The following is a 3368-nucleotide window of genomic DNA, read 5'->3' on the forward strand; positions in this document are numbered from 1 at the left end:
GGTTTAGCCATTGCCATCTTGGGTTTTGGCCATTGCCATCTTGGTTTTTGGTTTAGCCATTGCCTTCTTGGTTTTTGGTTTAGCCGTTGCCATCTTGGTTTTTGGTTTAGCCATTGCCATCTTGGTTTTTGGCCGTTGCCATCTTGGTTTTGGCCGTTGCTATCTTGGTTTTTGGTTTAGCCATTGCCATCTTGGGTTTTGGCCGTTGCCATCTTGGTTTTTGGTTTAGCCATTGCCTTCTTGGTTTTTGGTTTAGCCGTTGCCATCTTGGTTTTTGGTTTAGCCATTGCCATCTTGGTTTTTGGTTTAGCCGTTGCCATCTTGGTTTTTGGTTTAGCCATTGCCTTCTTGGTTTTTGGTTTAGCCGTTGCTATCTTGGTTTTTGGTTTAGCCATTGCCATCTTGGGTTTTGGCCGTTGCCATCTTGGTTTTTGGTTTAGCCATTGCCTTCTTGGTTTTTGGTTTAGCCGTTGCCATCTTGGTTTTTGGTTTAGCCATTGCCTTCTTGGTTTTTGGTTTAGCCGTTGCCATCTTGGTTTTTGGTTTAGCCACTGCCATCTTGGTTTTTGGCCGTTGCCATCTTGGTTTTGGCCGTTGCTATCTTGGTTTTTGGTTTAGCCATTGCCATCTTGGGTTTTGGCCGTTGCCATCTTGGTTTTTGGTTTAGCCATTGCCTTCTTGGTTTTTGGTTTAGCCGTTGCCATCTTGGTTTTTGGTTTAGCCATTGCCATCTTGGTTTTTGGTTTAGCCGTTGCCATCTTGGTTTTTGGTTTAGCCATTGCCATCTTGGTTTTTGGTTTAGCCATTGCCATCTTGGTTTTTGGCCGTTGCCATCTTGGTTTTTGGTTTAGCCATTGCCTTCTTGGTTTTTGGTTTAGCCGTTGCCATCTTGGTTTTTGGTTTAGCCATCGCCATCTTGGTTTTTGGTTTAGCCGTTGCCATCTTGGTTTTTGGTTTAGCCATTGCCATCTTGGTTTTTGGCCGTTGCCATCTTGGTTTTGGCCGTTGCTATCTTGGTTTTTGGTTTAGCCATTGCCATCTTGGGTTTTGGCCGTTGCCATCTTGGTTTTTGGTTTAGCCATTGCCTTCTTGGTTTTTGGTTTAGCCGTTGCCATCTTGGTTTTTGGTTTAGCCATTGCCATCTTGGTTTTTGGTTTAGCCGTTGCCATCTTGGTTTTTGGTTTAGCCATTGCCTTCTTGGTTTTTGGTTTAGCCGTTGCTATCTTGGTTTTTGGTTTAGCCATTGCCATCTTGGGTTTTGGCCGTTGCCATCTTGGTTTTTGGTTTAGCCATTGCCTTCTTGGTTTTTGGTTTAGCCGTTGCCATCTTGGTTTTTGGTTTAGCCATTGCCTTCTTGGTTTTTGGTTTAGCCATTGCCTTCTTGGTTTTTGGTTTAGCCGTTGCCATCTTGGTTTTTGGTTTAGCCATTGCCATCTTGGTTTTTGGCCGTTGCCATCTTGGTTTTGGCCGTTGCTATCTTGGTTTTTGGTTTAGCCATTGCCATCTTGGGTTTTGGCCGTTGCCATCTTGGTTTTTGGTTTAGCCATTGCCTTCTTGGTTTTTGGTTTAGCCGTTGCCATCTTGGTTTTTGGTTTAGCCATTGCCATCTTGGTTTTTGGTTTAGCCGTTGCCATCTTGGTTTTTGGTTTAGCCATTGCCTTCTTGGTTTTTGGTTTAGCCGTTGCTATCTTGGTTTTTGGTTTAGCCATTGCCATCTTGGGTTTTGGCCGTTGCCATCTTGGTTTTTGGTTTAGCCATTGCCTTCTTGGTTTTTGGTTTAGCCGTTGCCATCTTGGTTTTTGGTTTAGCCATTGCCTTCTTGGTTTTTGGTTTAGCCGTTGCCATCTTGGTTTTTGGTTTAGCCATTGCCATCTTGGTTTTTGGCCGTTGCCATCTTGGTTTTGGCCGTTGCTATCTTGGTTTTTGGTTTAGCCATTGCCATCTTGGGTTTTGGCCGTTGCCATCTTGGTTTTGGCCGTTGCTATCTTGGTTTTTGGTTTAGCCATTGCCATCTTGGGTTTTGGCCGTTGCCATCTTGGTTTTTGGCCGTTGCCATCTTGATTTTTGGTTGACGCCATCTTGATTTTGTCGCTGACGCTCGCTCGTGTTGCAACCAGTTAGGACACGGTGTTACAATGAAAACTAATATTTAGAAAAGCGTTTACAGAATGTAATTACACAGAATGGCTGTAAAAAGGCCTGACATAAACTGGGTTTGATATAATTACATCTTTATAGATTACAAGATGCAAAGATGCATTCAAACCAGGAATCAATTAAAACCTTGTTGGCATGTGCACGTGTCGGTATTAATGTCCCCTATGTTGGAACACAATGTTCAGAGAATCAGGACATTCAGTGAAAAGATTTGTGTCAGTAAACATCTTGTGGCTTTGCAGCCATGCTTCAGGGTTAAAGAGGCCGTAACGTGACCCCAGCGAGCACAGAGAGGAGTCACCTGCTGCTGCTGCTGTTGGCTCATGGAAGAAACACCTGACGTGACCTGATTACCCTGAAGGAGCTCCTCTGTTCACCTGTTTACTCTCTGCTCTGTAATCAACCTCGACGGCAGCGCGGGAATGTTTCCTTCCCCCAGGGGAAGGTTTTAAATTTGACCTTTTACTAAACAGCTGATAGACTGCTGGCGGCGTGCTGTTAACAGCAGGTGGAAGTTTCCAGGCGTGCAACAAAAGCTGTTGAAGCTGTTGGATTAGCGGTTCACGTTTCTGGTGGTTAACAAGAGGAATGTGACGCACACAGATAGACCGAGCTGGTTTGACCTGATGATTCTGTCTCATGTTACAACAAGTTTCCATTCCTATACCCAAAAAGTGTTTGGCAAGTTTAACTTCTTAACCACAAATATACCAACCCGTTCTCACTCCCAAGTCATCAAATACCGCCGCTTGATCAGTGTTCCTCAGCATCGGATACCGACCATAGACTGTATATGAGAAGTGGACGTAGTCACCGTGACGTCACCCATCTGAAGCCTTGAATTTGACATTTTGGCATGTGCCATCTTGGTTTTTGGCCATCATGATCTTGGTTTTGTGCCGTCACCATCTTGGTTTTTGGCCGTCGCCATCTTGGTTTTTGGCCGTCGCCATCTTGGTATTTGGCCGTCACCGTCTTGGTTTTTGGTTTTTGGCCGTCACCGTCTTGGTTTTTGGCCGTCCCCATCTTGGTTTTTGGCCGTCCCCATCTTGGTTTTTGGCCGTCGCCATCTTGGTTTTTGGCCGTCCCCATCTTGGTTTTTGGCCGTCCCCATCTTGGTTTTTGGCCGTCCCCATCTTGGTTTTTGGCCGTCGCCATCTTGGTTTTTGGCCGTCGCCATCTTGGTTTTTGGCCGTCCCCATCTTGGTTTT

At 45.2% G+C, this 3368-nt stretch overlaps 1 long non-coding RNA gene across 1 annotated transcript; it reads right to left on the reverse strand.

Annotated features, from left to right (window-relative positions):
* Window positions 1–2018: 2018 nt before the first annotated feature.
* Window positions 2019–2424, reverse strand: LOC141769995 (uncharacterized). Its single transcript, XR_012594366.1, has 2 exons — window positions 2334–2424; window positions 2019–2283 (listed from the first exon to the last, which is right to left on the reverse strand). It is a non-coding gene; the product is annotated as an uncharacterized LOC141769995 (long non-coding RNA).
* Between the last annotated feature and the right edge of the window lie 944 nt (window positions 2425–3368).

The sequence above is a fragment of the Sebastes fasciatus genome, chromosome 6 (genome assembly GCF_043250625.1).
Source record: "Sebastes fasciatus isolate fSebFas1 chromosome 6, fSebFas1.pri, whole genome shotgun sequence".
In the NCBI taxonomy this organism is placed as follows: domain Eukaryota; kingdom Metazoa; phylum Chordata; class Actinopteri; order Perciformes; family Sebastidae; genus Sebastes; species Sebastes fasciatus.